Genomic DNA, 19,377 nt, shown 5'->3' with positions numbered 1-19,377 from the left:
TCTTTTTTTCATTATTATAGTTTATTAAAACTGTTTTAACTTTCCAACCCATAAGTCTCTCTCCCTTTTCCCTTTCCCTTAGGGGGGGGAGAGGGTTAACAGAGAGCATCTGCCACCTGGTTAATAGCCGTCCCAGCTTTAAACCGTGACATCGAGGCACTGTGTATGATCAGATGCACACCCAACACAGAGAGAGGGCTATTTATGTGGCTTATCTAACAGCATTCTGATATGTTTGGTGATTTTTTCTAGCCCTTTCCTCACAACACCTGCCAGTTTGTCTGTTTTTGTGAGAAGAGGTGCGCATTAAACAGAAGCTTACCGTTTTTCCCCTTACCGTAAAAGCTACTTTTGCCTTTATTCCCTTTATTAACATTGTACTGTAAGAGTACTCATTCATCTACTTTGATCAGAATTCCTTAAACTTCCCCATCAACTTCTCTGGACTTCATTAATTGTAACTGTGTTTCCAAAATGTAAAACCTGTATAATTTTTTGATTGACCACAGAATCATAGAGGAATACGGAGTTTTAGTACAGTGCTTTGGGTTCTCATATGCAAGGTATCACACAGAGAAAATGGAAAATGATAACATTTTAAAAATAATTGTGTTTCGTTTCTGATTGGAATTTTTTAATTCAGACGAGATTGTGATGGGTCCAAAGGAAACCTGGTTTCCTAACGTTGTCTTTGCTCTTGCTAGCCTTGTGTTTATAAAGACGTTTGAAATTTATGTGAAGAACCTGGTTGAGTGCCTCTTAATGAATCTTGTTGGCTCAGGTCCAAACTGTTTTAAATAATTAGAAAAGTAAATATGGGGCCCCACAGGACATTTTCAAAGGCACAAAGGACCGTTAGGTAACCAGGTCCCAGGACAAATCTAAGGCTCTGTGCAGTTTGAGCCATTAAAAAAGCCCCATACCTACATAACTTTACACAAGCTGAATAATGCGGTCTATAGATACCAGCATATTTCTGCAAACTAAATCTCGAAAAGCATCTAATTTAAAAAAAAAGAGAATGAAGAGAGAACTGGAGCAGTAGATTGGGCCTAGATGTAAGATTCGTAATTACAGCACAGGAAATGGCAGTAGATTATGAAAGATCTTTGGCCTTAAATGATGTAGCAAAAATCTCTAAGCAGCTGGTTAAAGAGGCCTATTAGCAAGTGTCTGAATTTCTCCAGACCTTCTGTATTGACTTTTGTCAAATGTTTTCAGCTGACGAGAACAAACGAGCATAAGACAATGACTTTGATTTTTCTTTTGATAAACAGTAGGAAGTGCTAGTAATTGTCAGTTTGTGTTTGTTAAGATGGTACTCCATAGCATCAGCCCAGCAAAACCAGTTTCTTTGGGTATGCCTAGAAAGCAGAGTGGAGCTTACTAGAAATGCCCAGCCTTGTGCTGGCCTGTGCTTGTGTGCAAACTCTCTATAGTGCACCAGGTTGAGAGATGATATCTGGTGATGTCTGACTGTGCAGTCAACCTGTAGGCATGGCCTTGCTTCCAAATTAATAAAAGAAGACAAGTTAACACAGAAGCAGCATTTTGATAGCGTCTTGTTACTGCTCTGGTTCCCTTGCTACTTACATATCGTGCTGCCTCTGTGCTCACAGTCTTTGGGCTGCATGGTGTAAATATGACCAAAGAGTAGTTAGAATTTTTACATTTAACCTCTAATTCATTAGTATGGTTGCCAACATGATAGAAAAATATTTTATCTTCACCAGAATCACCTATCTGATTTGATTCAACTTTCTTCTATTCTGGGCTTATATCATATACAAATCCAAATCAAATTACATGTGTTCATAATAGCCTGCATAATAAGAAACCCACGTATGTGTTAGTGTCATTGCAATCAATGTCTTTTGCTTCTAAGGTCCATACATTTAGATGTAGTGAAACTGTGTTGACGTTAAAATATGACAATTTATTAACTCCTTTATTGCATTCTAATGTACAAACAGCAATTCCCTGCATGAAATCCCACTATGACTAGATTTTGAAATTATTTCTTTAAAAATTAAACATATTTTTACCTGGCTCTTTCATTACATAAAGGGAACTGAAAAGGAAACTTGGACAAAAATTGTCTGATTTCAGGAAATGTTTAATGTAATACTGTTAAAAAAAAATAATTAAAACATCAATAAAGCATGAGATGGATGGCCTTGCTTATATGACCAAAATTGTGAAGCTGTTTTCAGTGAGTTGACATTTACCATGGTATCTATGATTTATTAATAACGTTGTTGTACTTGTTAGCAGAATAACTGCATTGCTTGAGCACAGAGACATCCTGACAATATATGGTCTCTTCTGTGTAAACACGGTGTAAATGAAATGAAAGGCAATCTCTGTCTCTAAATAATCTTAACAGGCAAGACAGAAAAAGGATAGCAGAAAATAAACAGAATTATAGCAGAGGAAGTGACTTATCTGTGGTCCCATCATACATAAGCGAGAAGGCTGAAAACAGAAGGCAAGTCTCCCGAGCCTCAGCCAGCTGAGTCTCAGTCCAGTGGCTTGTTTGTTGGTCTAATCTGTCTCTCACATAACTCTTGATCCCACCTAACTACAATATCTACTGATCAAAATTTAACAGATCAATTTTAAAGGCTATTTTTAGTACTTTTGGCTGCACAGAAAACCTTCCAAATTCACAGAACTGCGCTAATAAAGAGGCACTAATACACAGGCTCAAAGAAAAATACATTTTTCAGAGGTCATCTAGACATATGGTGACACTGATTTACTCATGACAGTATCAAGCTTCATGTTGAGTGTACGCTTACTATGAGCATCTACTTTGACCATATCCTGTGGGACACAGGGTACTGCTCTGCTTGATGATGGTGCTTGTTGGCTGACATCAAAAATATTGTTGGGTGTGTATTGCTACAATTACTTCTGCTTTATTCTAAATGAGGAAGCCATTGGATTTCCCTCTTTTTAGTGGTAAATGAAGCAGTAGAAATTAGTGTTAGGCTGGACAAGGCCCAAGCAGATTTTTAGCTGGGCAGCCAAAGGGACTTGCCTCAAAACTGATTGCAAATTCAGGGACTGATGCATCAGTTTGGTGCATATGTCTGCCTGAAGATAAATAGGAATGGAAAATAAAAATAACTAGAGAACAAGGGGAACTGTGAATGTAGTCCTGGGTGGAAGTCCTATTAGAGAAGGGGAAGCTTATTTTGAGCAGAAGATTAGGTGGAAAGCCAGACTTGGAAATTTATAAGTGGGAAACCCTTCCAATATATTTTCATACTGACTTCTAAGAAAAAACAAGATGGCTTGGGTATTAGCTAACATCTGAAGGTTTTTGTGGTTGAAGCAGATTAAAGAGTTTTAAAGTATGGGACCCAAAGGACACTTTCATATGAGGATAGGCCAAAAAATGATTTGCGGATCTTGGAAGAAATGACCACAAGTGCCTACATCAACATGCCAAATTATGGCATGACTTAAAGCAGATAAGAAAATGAAGAGTCAGGATTCTTCCATATACAAGTTTTTGTTCTGTTTCCTACAGGTGCTTCCTGCCGGTTAGACTGGACTGGGGAGCTGGGGGAGTGGGTTTAAAAGATCATCAGAAAAGAACATCAGAAATAAACAGGGTTGGGTGCTGCACCCATCAGAGTGACTGACAGCATCCCTGGGAATTCAGAGTGCTGTGGAAATTGCAGCATAGCAGGAGATAAGGAGCCTTTCAGAAACTAAGTTGCACAAGGACTGGGCTTTTTTCCCCCTTAGCATACAGAGTGTGTTACAGCACTTTGTCTTTACAAAGCTATATTTTAAAAATTATATTCCAGGCATTTTTAATAAAGGAAACACTAAATTTTGTTTGCATGTTGTGTCACAACAGAGTGATCACTGGCATTACAAAACACTACCTGTGTGATGTGAATATGCTGAACGAAAGCCTACACATCATTTCACCAGTTAGAATTTGGTATGAGGAAAATAACTGTGTTTCTCAAGTGAATGCCTTGAAAAAAATCATACATATAAACATGAAGGGAGCATAAAGGTATTATGGACACCATTTCCCTTTTGGAGAAAAACATCACATATAAAATGTGACTGCCAGCTCAGAGGAATTGCTACTTAGTTTCTGCCTACGAATACTGACAAATTAATTGAATTTCTCATCAGGAAGTTGTTCCAGTCTCCTCATTCACCTAGTTGTAATCCATCTGATGCAGCAGTTGCTATGGTAACAGCTATTTCAACATTTTAACCTATATAAATATTGCTGGATATAGACTTCTTTGATAACACAATTAACTTGTGTAACTGTTACCCCTCAGAAGAAAATTACTGTCAATATTAATAATCAGATCAAACAAATTTGCAAGAATTTGCTTACGAGCCAGGGAGAGGCTGGTTGTATAAAGCAAGGCTGACACCTGCCGGCTCTTTCTCTCCGACACAAATGTATTTTCTGCATGCAGGACATGTCCAGCTTTATTTAAAATAGTCTTTTTAATTCTTTCTGCATCAGGAGAATTTTGATTTTCTAGCATCGTCCCCTATTTCTTATTTTATCCTTTTTTCTGCAGGCTGTGAACAATTCTTCTATAGAACTTACAGCTCATATTACAAAACGTAAGCATATCCTTAGTAAAAACAAGCTCAAAATTGGGGCTTCCAATTCTAACTTCCCAGATTGCTCATTCATAAAGTTTTACATTTAGGACAAATTCAGTGGCTCAAGTTGGCTAGTTAGGCATGCTGATGGACTCTCTGATTTGAAGGTGAATAGGGCTTTTTATATTCTTTTTAAAATACTCTGCAATTTTTTGAGGCAGAGAATGAATGAATATGTAACGAATAATCTTTTCCAAGCAAATCTTATGTCTTGTTAAGCATCATGCATATGGCCAGTGCTTAAAAATACCATAAATAAATCCAGCAATAGGACATGCATAAATCCTGTGTGATGCCTATTCTCCTGACACTAGCAAGGGCACAGCAAAATCATGGGGGAACTGCAAGTGCACTGCAGCGCTGTTAATTCCTGAAAGCATTGTGCCTGTCAGCTCTCAAGGGCAGATGGAAAGTCTCAGTGTCATGGAAGGGATTTCTCCAATGACAAGTAGTTTGTACGTCTCCTTTGTGGGAATATAGCATAAACTCCCTCTGTTTAGTTTGGTAGCTAATGTGAGAGAAAGAGAGCAGAGCTTTAACTGCCCTCCCTTCTGCTCCACTTTCCTTTGAAAAGTGTTCTGCTGCTGGCATTATTAACTCTGAAACTCCCTATACAGCTGTGGAGTGCAGGGACTGGCTCTCCTATGCAACCATGGAAGAGGCACAAAGGTTTCCTTGTGACCACTCGTTCTTTTTGTGTACCCACAAAGGACCAGTCACAATGTAGTATGCTGTTAATAGCTGAAGCACAAGATGTGGTAATGTAAATGAAGCCTGAGCAGCTGAAGCTAAGGTTTTGAGGAAACTGGGGCCTAAATGACTGTGCTTTATCTTTCTTATTGAGTCACTGCCACATGACTCTCTTGGCTTAATCCCTTCATAGCATTTTATGCAGAGGCACTCCGTTCAGATGTTTAAACACAAATTCATTATATGCCGTGTATGGTTAGATGTCCTTGCATGTGAATATGGCTTTGTTATTACTCTGTCCTTAAGTATATATTTCACCTGCCTATGTGAATACCGAGGTATTTTGGAAAAGTGCTTCATTGCCGGGCTGCACCTCCCACTCCTTGAGCTAACATTATGCTCTTCTCATTAGTGTGTATGAAACTGCACTTTTTGGTTTAATAAGGGGGTATTAAGAATCTGTGAAATATCAATGGGGAAGAAAAGAAACTGAACATCTCTGAAGCTGTGCGTGCAGTAGAGATGCAAAGAGCTCTGGCTTTTCAAAGAGAGGAGAGTCAGGGCGGGGGGGCAGCCTTAGACGTGTGTGCATGCCATGAATGTCCCTTCTGTTTGTTAACTCTGCAGTGGTGTCAAAGAAGTTGAGGCAGACCTGACAGACAGCACTGTTTTTGCTGTTTTTATTCCTGCCTCATCTTCCATTTGATGTTCGTAGACACTTTATCCCAGTGTCAGGACAAATTAGAACTAAGTAAGTGGTCTAAGGGGTCCTGCTCTTCTAGGGCTCAGGAGTCCAGAATGTAAGTAGTAAATGTAACTCACATTTTGCTGGCAGGGACTCTGAGATGAAAGTGAAAGGTGAGATTTTTTCCTTAGAATGGAGGCAAGCCACTGTGAATATTTGAACTTATTTCTAGATACAAAATGTGTTGCCCTCCACAGAGTTCCTAATTTGTGTACTTTTCTGTGACAGCTTGCCAAGGTGAGGGAACACTATTGGTATAGGCTGATTCTACAAATGCTGTGAAAAAAGAAGGTAAGAAGAAAGCCAATCCTGTTGGTGCTGTGCAAAATCCTGATAAGTTCATCATCTGCCATTGCAGAACTGTACCGTTTTAGGACACCTGACAACCTCACCATGTTGGTTATTATTTTCTGGCAAAGAATTTCTGTTCCTTACCTGATACGTGCTGCTAGACTGGATGTCTGTGACTCCTAAAGTGGAGAGATACTGGACAGAAGCATCTGGGTGATGAGAACCATGGTAGATTATTATTGTTACAGGAGTGTGAGCATGAGATGCGTGGTCTTACGTCATTGAACTTGTCGATCTCATTGCAAGGAATCATACACAGTAAAGAATAAGTATGGTGGGAAGCATTTTCATCACCAGACAAAGAAAAGGATGTCTCAATTCTCAATTTCTAGTGTAAATTGATTTCCTAAATCCCCCAGATACCCTTGAAAACCCCACCCCACAAGTCGTCCCTGCCCCCGCCCCAAGAAGAACGTCTCTTGAGAGCAATTTCCTGAGAAAGACTGTATGTAACTAAGCATAAAGCTGGAAGATCGCTGAAGACACATGGAAACATATGGGAATTCTCTAGTTCCAAGTTTCTGCTGCCCTTCCACTCAGGGACCCTTGAGAACTGGTCTAAAGCAAGCAGAAATACTGACTTTGAAGAAATTCATCCAGCACTGTGTTCTTCATTAGCAGTTCATAATGAGTAGTTTTGAATCAGTTCTGTATCCCAGAGCAGCTCATAGTTGCATTTTTCTGTTTGCATCTCCATGTCAGCATATCCTGTGTTTGTTCAGAGAGCATATATTTTGAAGCATGCATTCCAGATGCTGATATCTTTCTGTTACTCACAGTAAAGTAGCCATCAAGTTATTGTCTAGAAGGGTTCCTGAACTCACAGCATCAGAGTGGCCAAGTTTGGAAGTTACCTGTGGAGACTGTCTCGTTCAGCAAGCTAGAGGAGGTTGCTCGGGCCGTGTCCAGTCAGGCTTTGAGTGTCTCCAAGGATGGAGACTTCACAACCTGTTTCAGTGTTTGACAACCTTCACTGTAAAAAAAAAAAGGTTTTCCCTCTGTTAAAAATGCAATTTCATGTATTTCAGTTTGTGCCCCATTGCCTCTTGTCCTGCCACTAGGCACCAGTGAGAAGAATCTGACTCTGTCTTCTTTACTCACCCCCATCAGGTATTTATGCACATTGATAGAATCCCAGTGAGCCATCTCTTCTCCAGGCTGAGCAGCTCCAGCTCTTTCAGTGTAAAGCAGGCAGACTGGAAACTCAGGACATACGAAATCAGTTCTGGAACTGACAACTTTGAGCAAACCAGAGTGAAATTCTGTGTCCTGTCTCTAGAGTAGAAGTCCAGAAGTTATGATCCGGAAGGAAGATAGGTTAAAGTAACTTCAAGATACTTCTGTGCCTCTTTAACCTTGGATAGCCCTGGGGTCTGGTGAAAACTCTAGCGTAATCTGTTCTGCTCAGACTGTGGTCCTCTGCAGTGTCCTATGGGGATGTGAAATAGGAGTGCACGAAATAGAAATGTCATGGCTGAAATAGCTGTAATGCTGTTCCTCTTGTCTCCACTCCAAACTGTAGCATGCTCCTTACGTAAGACCTTGAGAAAGGATGTTAGGAACAAGGCTTATTGCATCCTTTCATAGTGCCTCACCTAAAGAAGCCTTAGTTGCTGTGAGAGATTTTTAGGGCTCCTTTAGGCCTTCCTGTTGCTTTTGCATGGATAAGAGTGAAGATGAGGCTTTTCTGTTTAATCCCTCTAAGTCTCAGGTATAAGATGCCTGAGACTTGTCCCTAAATTGTAAGCTTTTTGGATTGGGTTTGGATTTTGGATTGAATTTGGACTTTATGCCATATGTTAAGCCTAGCAGAGAGGAGCCCAGTTTTCTCAGGGGATTCCTGGCAGTGCTGGAGAATAAATAATTAGGATAAATCATTCAAAACCATAACACCTGCCTTTGTACTCGGTTGTTTTGCTTTTTGGGAGTGGGAAGGGCAGAGGGCCAGCAAATGACTCATTTTTGCTATGGTGACTTCTGGTTGTGAGGACACCTTCCAGAAATGTCACTGCAATGGCAACATAAGCCCAGACTTCTGGAAACTTTCCCTTAAGAGCTCTCTGATTTTGACGGGGTGGTAACATTTCCCTCCCCACACTCCTTGTGCCAAATTGGAGTTGCATCTCATCATCCTGGTAATTTTGATGCAGGTCGTCTTGGCAGCTGCTGAGTTAAAGGAGTGATGAGAGAGTTACATAGTCTTTTAGCTTCTTCTCATTGGGATACTTTTTGGTCTTTTTACCAAATGACTATCCCTTAAGTTGGTTTACTTTAAATAGAACAGCACAATACCAAAGGCCTTTAAAACTTTTGTAAAGTGGTACGCTTCAGCACCTGGAGTTTGCTTATATGAGAACTAATTAAAGATCAGTATACAGGTACTGAGAAAATCAGGTTTTGTCCTTGACCTGGTGACATGTCTGTTCCCCTTCACTTTTTAACAGTGATACAGCTACCATATTAAATGTTACGCTTTCACACAGTTACTCAATATTTGTCAATATTTCCATTGTTATTCAAATCATATGTCCTACTCAAGTATTTATGCAGCAGTTAAAATTGCAATTGCTGGATTATAGCAGCCTTTATCGTCATAACTGATTTTTTTTACCTTGATCTAACTAGAAAACTTTAATGCTCCATTAATGTACAGTACATTGGATATAAGACAGATTATGAGATTTGAATGAGCTCCTATCTCTTGATCTTTTCATCTCTATGCATATGCATGGGATAGAAATATGGTCTTGAGGGCAACAAAAGTTGGAAAGATAATGGAGTGTAAAAGAGTATTTGGAATATTGATTTAAATATTGGGGAAGGAAAATATTTATAAGTGAAAGTATCCTTGAAATCCAATGGTGTCAAAAAGACAATAAACACTGACAGCAAAGGAGAAATAATTGGTAACAACAATTTTGGAGTTGGGATTGTGATCTCGCAACAGATAATTTCATTCATTTCCAGTTTAATCAGAAGAAATCATTTTCTTAAGTGACATTGCAGATAGGTCTTAGTCCTCTATCTATGAAGGAATTCTCTGTCTTCCCTGAGGATGGAGGAAAAATTCAAGGGGTAAGGTCGTATCTATGTGAACTGAGACCACTTTGGATTTTTTTTTTTAAGCCAAACAAATCCTGGATAGATTCGGAGAATCTGTAAATACTGGTAAAAATACACTTCAGCTCAGCAAATCAGAGATGACAAGTGCTGTCTCATCTGACATGCTGATGATTATGAGATACACTAAAAATGATCAACTGTAATTACAAAAACCTGTCTGAAAAATTTTGAGAATTATCATACAGGAAAATAAGATTATTTTGCATCTTTCCTTGCTAAGATTCTTCACTAGCCTGTAACAATCTGGAACGCCAACTTTACCCATGTTCTCTCTCCTTTTTCAGATTTCATGTTTTAGCTTTTGTACCTTTAACTCTCGAGATGAAATCAATGACCCTCCTGCACTTTGACTAAATCCTCATCTCCAGTGGACAGTGATGAGACTGAGTTTAGTGACTAGATCACTTCTAATCCAAGGTAGCAGTAAGATTACAGAAGTTAGAGAAAAAGGTTTTAAAACAAGTCACTTAGTTTCCCTGAAATAATGTTTCCTTTTGCTAAAGGCAGGTGGACCTACCTTCTTCACCATCACCAGCCAACATCTGCTTAAATACACCTACATATTTCCAGCTGCCTTTTCCTGGTAAAGAGATATCAACTTTTTATGCATTCAGAATTGCTTTATCAACTCCTGCGTTCATGGAGGACAATATGTAGGCTCACTGGCAGCATGAGACACTTCTCCTAGGGCTAGTGAACCTCCTGTCACTCAAGTGTTTACCAAGAGGTGCTTTGTCTTCTCACTGACTGTCCGCCTTGCTTGTTGTCCAAACACCACATTGTTTCAACCCCCCATAATCACAGTGGAAGTGTCTTATGTTTAATGCTGTTATTAAATGCGTACGAATCAGGGCAGTATTAACAGTTAATTGCAGTGCATTGTCAATTTGGTCAATACAAGTCATTCAGGTAAACCAGATTTTTCTAAAAGGTCAGGCTTATCCACACCTGAAGTCTGTTGACTTTTTTCAAGACACGCCCTAAGAGTCTGTTTCAAAATTCAAGTAGTGAAGATGACTTCTCATTTAATTTGTCCTCTCCCAGTGAGCTGGTGTGTAGTACATAGCTGGCAGACCTATGAACAATTGCTTCAGTGCTCTCATTCTGCTTTTTTCAGGATTTCCTCAGCGATATTAGGACAATCTTGGTTTCGAGTTTATACTTTTGGGGTTTTGTATTGAGCTCATGACCAAAGCACCAGAGTGACATGCAGTAGAGCACGGAGCAGCACCAGGAACAGCTGGTGTATGTTTGTTCTCTCACTCTCTCCTCAGGGGAACGAGTGTGCACAGCCAAATGTCTGTCTTCGGAATTATTTTTAATACTGTGCTAATAAGAGAGAAGCGAGGGTAAAAGCAATGTGCTTGGTGTTGAGAGTACGAGCGGGGAGACTGGTTATGTCCTTATTTTCTTGCTTATTGCAAGCATTGAACAAACCCCCAGGAAATACCTGTCTACTTCACAGACAGGCTTTACTCTTTGTAGAGAATACGTTATGGATATTATCTCTTTGCTGCTCTATGGAGAAAAAAAGCTGTTGTTTGTTTGGGTGTTTTTTTAGTAGAATAATCTGAAGGAAATCTCAAAAAAATTGAATTTCTCTGTTTCCAGATCCATAGATGGCAATTTTTCCAAGGAGAGTGGATGCTCCTAAATACAGAGAAATAGCACTCCTATTTCAATGAAGCTAATCACAAATAGGCTTATCTATGGTAGAATCTCTGTGTCTGGAACAAGATGAGTATTGGACGGGAAGCAGCAGTGTGAATTGTTCTTTTGGAAATGAACTTTGGAGCCATTACATGTTGTCCATGGCATCCTCTTCAGAGCAGTAGAAATGAACCAGAATGAGATTATTGTCATTTTATTCTCAGGTATTTCTTTCTGTCAAAGGATATTTTCTAAGCTAAACCTTGTCTTTAATCAGGCAAAATTTAATTCCATTGGCCTTATATTGTATCACTATAGGAACAGGTCATGAAATGGCATTTTGGGCTGGCTACTGCCAACTGCTTCCCCCTTCATGTTCAGTGACCATCTTCCTTTAGGGACTCTGCACTCCCCTGAGGGCAGGGTCCGGTACCTTCTGTTGCCTGTAGCAATGCTAGCTAGCTCTGTGAAGGAGTCTGTGATGAGTCAGAATAATACCGTGGACATTTTGATTTGTTTATACTTCCACAGGTACAGGGACTTATCAAAGGACCTGGTAGTGTACAGTAACGGCATGCAACACAAAGCAAATGATCTCCAGGAGCTGTGTTGCTCCTCACACCATGGAGACTCCTGGCTCACAGGGGCCAGGGCATTACACTAGCTAACTCAGGTATGAGGAGAAGTCCCTCTACGGCAGCTGAGACTTCACAGCTCAGCACTTACCTGCAATTTAGGCAAAACAACGCAGTCTGAGAGAAGCTGTGCTGAAGCAGACATGCTGCTGAAATTGCCAGTGATGGGCAGGTTATGCCTACCTGAGCTGTAGTCATGCCTCTGTGTTGACTTACCCCTCAAGACTTCAGCTTTCCCATTGTCCCCTCTTGCCAGAGGAGGCTGGTGTGCACTCAGTGCACAGCGCTGAGCCAACACATCCTGGCCTAATTTTACTTACTCATTAACGAATATGCTAGTAAACTGATGTTTCTATTCTAGAAGGATAATAATGATTCTTTCTGGAGTGAAACTTTATCCGTAGCAGAATAATTACAGTGAATTAGCTGGGGGTACTGTTCCAAGGCAGCAGTTCCCAGGCACTTGCTTTGAAGAATATACCTCTATAATTGTGACGGGGACGATTTCTGATAATCCGCTATTGATTACAGAAAATTGTTGAGTTCTAGTTTCACCATCAAACATTTGTCTCTCTGCTGCCTTGTTTTGGAAGATGAAGCTTCACAGAAACCAAACAGTAGGTCTTATTGATATCAACTCTATTATACCTAACAGCTCATTTACCCGCTTCCTCTCTGCCTGCTTCCCTTCCTTTCCTTTCCTTGCTGCTGCTGGCAAGATAATTAGGCTGCTCCCTCAAGAAAAATTCATCCAAGGCCATAATAGCCATATCAAATGGAAGCTAGGATAAAACTCTCCACAGTATAGCCTTATAAGTGCCTCTCAGCTTGTCATAATGTTTCCCTGCCTGCTTTCTTTTTATTCCTCACTTAGTAGGGAGAATTCTCTCATCCTGTGTTCTATGCAAGTATTAAGTAAATTAATTAAAATGAATTATGATATGTTTCCTGAAATATGCTCTTTTATTTCCTTTTATTCCTCTTATTTATCCGTTTTAGGTGCCGAATCTCAAGCTTTGTCCAAAAAACCCACATTGTATATTTCTATATCTTTCCTTTTGTAAATCCTTAACCTTCTATTAGAATAATATATTAAAATTCTTCAGACACAGAGTACCAATGTTCATTATCTCCAGTTCATTATCTTAATTAGATCTGTCTTATATTATCTCACAGCTTATTCTCTTTACTTTAAAGGTGATCAGCCTTAGAAGGGAATGTGAGCAGAATTTAGTGAATTCTATTGTGGCAACATTCCTCTGATCTGGCTTTGGATCTTTCAGGTGCAATAATGATAATGCTGCTGGTACAGTTAATTAAAAATTGCATTTGAATGGTATGAATATTCATTTTGAGGAATGAACACAGGATTAACTCAGGAGGGTAAAATGTCTGCAATGGCCTAAGGATGTGAAGTGAACCTGGATCCCCATTAAAACACAAATGAATCATTAAAAATGATGGAAATTCAAAATCCTCCCACCCTGCAAACTATTAGCAAAGCATTGCCCGGGTGGAGTCTGTCTCCTAAGGTGGCAACAGACATTAATGTTCATCCTTCAGTAACAAATTATGCGACATATACTTGACATACAGCTCTGCCCAGGAGCTAATACCTACTGCTAAATCTTCATTAAATAATTATGAAGGGCTAGTGGCTTTTTAAAATTCTCAGGTTCAAGTGCTATATCTGTAAAATCCAGGTTACTTTTGATTGCTTTCTGTGGAAGATCAGAATTGCTTTCCCAGAAAGTGATTGTGACATCCGGGATGCTGCTGGGGAGGATACAGACAAGAACTGCTGAGACCTTTGATAATGGAGCTCTCTATACTCAAATCGTCTCTCTGACAAAACCCAGGACTTTAATATTCTGGGCAAGAATGTTAAAAATGTATCTTTTCTTTGTCTTGTGAAAAGCACCACTGAAAATATCAAAGTGGTCTGTTTTTTTTTTCCCGAAATTTATTTGTTGTCATTTTTTCTGAACAAAGGAAACATCAAATAATGAACAGCTTTTTTAAAAGCTTATCTGGTACTGCAGGATGCTTAAAAAAAAGGGGACTACAAACTAGAGATAAAGCCTCTTTGGTGTAGGAACGTTATGTGAAGTTTAATGGGCATTTGCCAGAGAATATTTTGCTGGCTGTTAGCTAGTTGCCAAGGGGATTCACAGGATGCATGTTCTAGAATAAAATGCTCTGTGAATAAGATTGGGTCAGCTAAGGTAATTTGCATGGTGCTTTTGACTGGAGCACCGGTGTCTGGGCTTGCTGTGCAGTCAGAGATGAGTGCACTGATATGCGTCCTCTCCTTCCTCACCCTGCATGTAAGTCCTTCTTATGCAAGACACTTCTAGTTTCAGGTCTACACTAGACATCTGCCTTGGAAAACCCAAATCCACTCATCACTTATCCCATGCAACACAGAATTTGGCCTTCCTTGTGCAGGAGAGAAACAGAAATGTTGTGTCTTAGTGGCCCAAGCTGTATCGCTAAATAAAGGAAAGCGGACTTTTCACAGTGAGAACCCCTTCCCCTTATCCTTCTAAGTAAGGTGTCCTGGTTTCATTGGGATTTTGTTTCAGTTTGTGGCTAGCCATGGTGATCAGGGCCATTAGCAGCTAAATCCAGGGCAGCTGACCCAGGCTGGCCCACAGGTGTATTCCATATCATTAACAATCAAGTTCACTATAAAAGGGAGAGGTTAGGGGGGAGAGGTGGGGCTGTTTTTGCTCTCCTCTTTTCTGGCCTACATTTTTTCTCGTTGCTGATGACTGGTATTCCTAGACAACCTGCTGCAAGCCTGTAGCTAAGTATACTTTTGTGTGTTTTGTGTTAGCATTTATATTGGTTTCTTGATTTTATTAAATCTGTTTAATTTTAACCCATGAGTGTCCCTCTTTTTCCCAATTTCCTTCCTCGGTTGGGGAAGGGACATTGGGTGAGAGAAAAACTGTTATTGTTTAGTCCTGGGTGTGGCCTAAAAGAAGACATAAGGATAGATAAAAGTAGAAGGGTTCTGCTGACTCCCATGTTTTCTTGTTTTTGCTGAAGAGGAGATATGGTCAGCCTTTCTCTAGGGAGGATGTAGCAGAGACATGGGTAGACTTTGAGTCAGATTCTTTTCATAGTGGGGATCTCCTAACTAAGCTGCTCCTTTTTGACCCAGTGGGGTAGGAGAAGGGAGTTCTGTCCTTGGCCTTCCAGTTGTTTGTGTTCAAGAGGGGGATCTTTTTGCTAGTCCCATGTGGGTCATTTGGAACAGAGCTATAATTTGAAAATAGTATCATAAGACTAAATAAAGGAAAGATTAAAAAGTAACTAAAAGCTATTATCAATATTTAATCTGATTTTTATTAGCAGCATTATTTTTTTGTATATTAGGCTGAAGAAATGCGATAAATAACTCAGGGTCATTGTGTCGGGATACAGCATACATAAAAGTCAAAAATCTCTTTGTTTAACTTATGGGGTGCACTTAATGTTCCTAACCATTGGTGTCTAGTGTCATTGAAGATGCTGTAGGATATATGTGCTTGGTAGGTCTGATATGGGGACCACAGTAGATCTAACCCCTCTAGAGCTGCAACTAGTTGATTCACTCTAGATTGTCTTTGACATCTTAGTCCTTATACTACATACTTATAGAGAAACTATCTGGGTGTCAGGACACACAGCCGTTTCTGAAATCAGATTCTGCAACATCTAAATACTAGCACAGAGTCACTTAAGAAAATCTCTACCATGCCACATTAGTGCAAATGCATGCCACATTAGTGCAAATGCATGCCACATGCAAACTCCACTGAACAGAGTAATATGAGGGCTTAACTTGGCCTGATAATTAGACTTGAGAAGGGGACTGTGGCCAGACAGCAGCTGTGGGAGGACAGAATGAACAAACTCCGACTTTTTGTTCATCTGGTCATGCTTTTCATCTTTGTTTAACTATCTGGCAATTATTGTGCATATGCTCATGTTCTTTAAAATTTATCCTGCAAGTGAATGCAGATAGTGAGGAACTGCTGCTTCTTTCCTCCCACATGGTTTCACCCCACTGTGAAGGCCAGGCTTAAGGTGATAAGGTACCTGGCCTTGCATTAATGCCAACTGTTTTCCTTGGGCTTTCTTTGGAGGAGTAATTACATTAATTTATTCATGGAATGTCACTGTGCTCATTTCTGAGGAGGAGTGTGCACTTGCCTTTTGTACCCTGCTTCTGTTTTGTATATTTTTGTGGAGTCCATGTGTCTACTGTGTGATAGTTAATGCCACTGATAGTGTGATTTAATAAGAGGAAAGAATGATATGGCTGCATCCTGCCCATTATGCCCTTAAGAAGGAGATTTTTATTTGCTGTCAGATGTCACTGATGGAGCATTTGGCTTCCTTTCATCAAGTGACAATTGCAGTTTTAAGAATACAGTACAGAGTGCCACTTTAAAGCCATATGTCTCAATTCACAAGTGAGGGAAGGATAAAGTTATGCAGCTGGAGGATGCTATTTCTTTTCAGCAGCTGTCATAGAAAAGGCATGTGAATGCTCTAGATGTCAGGTGTCATAAATGCTCCATCCAGGGTTTGTCATGTGCCTGGTAATATCACGTGAAGTGTTGGAAAGAAGTTTCTGTTTAAAATTCTTCTCTAGACAAGCTTGCCCTGGAATTTGCTATACTGAAGTTTTAGGAAGTAAGAAATTAGTATATGTGAGATAAGCAAACTCTCCACATTTTACGAGAATCACAGAGCCTTTTTATGTCATTCAGATCAAAATGTGTGACTTTGGTAGGAAAAATGTCCATGACAAGTCCTCTGCCCTTGCCCCAACTCCCCAAACCCTTAGATGTACCTACAAGGCAATACCTGCACCTTCTAAGGACAGATGCATGTATGCAGTGATGGCCATGAATTCAAATGGGGAAAAAACAGTATTTCAATGTAAGACAAGACTTTACACTAGGAAAATGTTATATTGCATGCCCTCTGTGTACTCTACTAGTAGTTCTCAAAGTTTTCCTTATACGCCTCTTTCCTTTTTCTCCCCCTTCTTCACCAGAAGCAGACTTCCTCACTGGGATAGAAGAGAAGAGCAACTGAAGCCATGAAGAGCATCCAGGTCTTTTCACTTGATTCCCACCCCTGTCTTCTCCTACCAGATCCTTGCTTGGAGGACTGCAATGGTTGAGAGAGCTGATGTGTGGAGGTGGCTGGGACCTCTGGCTGTATGAAAGATCCCAAGTCTCAGGTGTGTGATTGATACATTAGGTACCCCAGATTGCCTGTGGAGTGGTTCCCAAGTTTGCATATAGTTTGGTCTCCAGAAAGTAGATGGGCTCTGAGTTACACTCATTTTACCCCCCCCTCTTTCTAGAATGTATTCAATGTGATCTGTGCTTGACAACCACTGCACTATCCACATACAGGAGCACTACGAGTCAGTGAAGAAAAACATGAACTTAGCAATTGTTTAGGTCTGATGCCTGGTGACAACTGGGGCCAGGAAAGGATGAGGTTTGAATCTTATTTAGTGATCTGTTTGGCCTTGGACTCTGGTGTTAACATATAGGTTTTCTGTAATGGCCTGTTTCTTTTTGGTTGGCACTGATTGGCTTTCTCTGCATATCAGTTCTGTCAACTGTTGAAATCAGTGTCTCTTCCTGTTCCAGCTGGCAGTTGCCAAAGCTATGTGAAACAGAACTGGATATACAGAAGAACACTTTAATTTGTTGTGTCAAGTGAAGATGTAACACTAGAAACACAGGGATGTTTATTGATGCAGGGGCCGCCAGGCACAGTGCTGGAATTCTGCTCAGAGGAAGCAAGCCAGATGGGAAGACAAAAGAAATCCCTAGCTGTCAAATGTCACATCATTATCGGTGAGTCTAAAGAATAAGAATGAGTGAGCTCTGGAAGTACCAGTAACATCTTACTCATTTTGCATTGCGTTTGACAAGTCTGTGAATATTGTGGATGAATGCAGTAATCATCTGCATGAAAGTCTCCTAAGGAAAACTCCTGATTTCACTTTGTGCCTCAACAGGTTACAACAGGTTCATGGTGCTGGTATAGCTGCCTTGGTTTAGATAAGAGAGGGCTTCAGGACTGTAGCTTTTTATGATAACAATCTTTGTACTCTAGTCAATACAGAAAGACCAGTTTGGATGATCATCAGAGAAGCACAAGCTGTTCTGTTTACGTGAGGTGATACTTGGCGTTGTTTCAGAATTAGACTGATGAAAAAAGGAGGTTGACTGAATAAAACCCCTTTTGAATTCTATGGCTTCAAAATCCAGTTTAACTGAATTTTACAGAAATGCATCAAAATAAATGGGAAAAAATTACTGGTAACTACAAAAGAAGTCTTTACTGTTGCCTGTAGTTATGAAGCGATCACAATGATATGCTTGTAAAAAAATTTCTTATTGCTTTGGGCGTCTTAGGTGTTATGAAGTATTTGTTTACATACCATTAAAACACTTGTTGAATTTTTTTACCCTTACCTCCATTGACTGCCTTTCCTTATTTAAAGGAAAGGCAGTCAATGGAGGTTCTATATTCCATATAGAACACTACATATAGTATTTAAAATGCTTTGGAATTATACAGGATGAAATTAATTAACATAACTTGATTTCTAGTGACAACTGCCTTAAGTTGATGTTTCCATTAATAGTAGTTGAATTTTTTTTTGAAGTTGATCATTGTTTTTCAAGATGTTCAACTTTGGAGGTAAAGATTTCAGAACTAGGCTTTGGTTGACATTGAATCAACTTTGGAATATCTGGGGAGAAAAATGCCTTCTCTATTTTAAAATTAAGGTGTAGTGGAATAACTAAGAACGATTAATTTATCGTACAAAAAGAATCTTAGTGTCGTGCACGGTACCTTTTATGTGATAGCCATTGAAACAGACAGATCTGCAATAGTTATAGCCTTATTCCCTGGGCAGATTGTTATAAGTTTCTTTGTCAGTTCTTCTCTACTGAAATAATAAATTAACTAGTAAAGTATTTTTCAAGCAGAATGTATTGGGTTTTGTACACTTTGAGAAACAGTATCTGCTGACATAGAAGATGATTTTCATAGTGGTCCAAGAAGAGGTTTCACATAGAGATTTATTTTGCATATTTCTAATGGCTGTTCTATACTTTATAAATGTTAATGTAGTTGTAATGAATGATAGATACTGCATTTAGATTTGAGCATAAGATTTGTTTCCCAGTTTGTATGAACAGTAAATAAATCCACTGACCGCTTGACCACATATCTGGTCTTACAATTTTCTGTGATACATTTGTATTGTGTGTTGAGCAGAATGTGTCTTTTAAGATGAAAGCACAGTTTGACTTTCATAAAAGAGTAACAATGACAGGAAGAAAGTGATACAGAAATCTCAATCTTAATATAATGAGAACAGGTTCCATTTGTATTATTTCCTGTGCTTAAGTTTCATTACAGTAATTTTCCCAATGAATACATTGCATAGCATGCTATTTTGAATGACCTGTGTGTTTCACCTCTTCC

The sequence above is a fragment of the Nyctibius grandis genome, chromosome 7, assembly GCF_013368605.1.
Source record: "Nyctibius grandis isolate bNycGra1 chromosome 7, bNycGra1.pri, whole genome shotgun sequence".
NCBI classification, from domain to species: Eukaryota; Metazoa; Chordata; class Aves; order Nyctibiiformes; family Nyctibiidae; genus Nyctibius; species Nyctibius grandis.
The sequence above is the reverse complement of the archived record's forward strand: the minus strand, read 5'-3'. Positions refer to the sequence as shown.